At 35.2% G+C, this 631-nt stretch overlaps 1 protein-coding gene across 2 annotated transcripts in view; it reads right to left on the bottom strand.

Moving 5' to 3' along the window:
- Positions 1-631, bottom strand: part of tmtc3 (transmembrane O-mannosyltransferase targeting cadherins 3) — a 31,862-nt gene that overhangs the window by 11,191 nt on the left and 20,040 nt on the right. The window lies entirely within an intron of this gene.

Raw genomic sequence — 631 nt, 5'->3', positions numbered from 1 at the left:
TCTGCGAGTCTCTGGACAATACCATCTTCTGAACAAAGGAAGCATTCCACACGTACATAGACAATCCCTCTTCAGTTGAAGCAAATTAGGGACATGGACAGAATCCATCAGTCTGTTACTGTGTATAATTTTTCAGCTTTTATCTAAATTAAATAAATGACTAATCAAGAAAATAACCAGAATAACTGCTAATAACAATGATAATTATTGCACTGCCAGCAGCCCACGTAGGTAGAAAAAGCAACTGTTGTCTAAAACAAGTTCATGCTTCTCATGCTCCATGTGAGACAGCTTACAGCCTTGCAGTGTAGCTAAGTACGCTCATGTGGTATTATATTGTTATGCAACATATTCCAACTGCTGAAAAGGTCATTATTTAGTTTATTTTGTGTTGATTTGTGGTCCCCTTTTCTAAACTTAAGCTTAAAGCAATACTGAGAAGAAGTTTCCTGACCTTCAAGTGAGAGCCATGTGCCTCTTGCACAACAGATGCTAATTTGTTATTGACTGCTCCCTCAAGTAAGAGCTTATATTTTCTCCTTTTTCATTTGTGCTGCCTGATATTGCCTATGTATATCATTTTATTTCCTCAGTTTGCTAAATTAAAAAAAAATATATATATATATATATA

The sequence above is a fragment of the Etheostoma spectabile genome, chromosome 8 (assembly GCF_008692095.1).
Source record: "Etheostoma spectabile isolate EspeVRDwgs_2016 chromosome 8, UIUC_Espe_1.0, whole genome shotgun sequence".
Lineage (NCBI taxonomy): Eukaryota > Metazoa > Chordata > Actinopteri > Perciformes > Percidae > Etheostoma > Etheostoma spectabile.
Note: the sequence above shows the minus strand (reverse complement) of the source record. Positions and strands in the feature narration are given on the sequence as shown.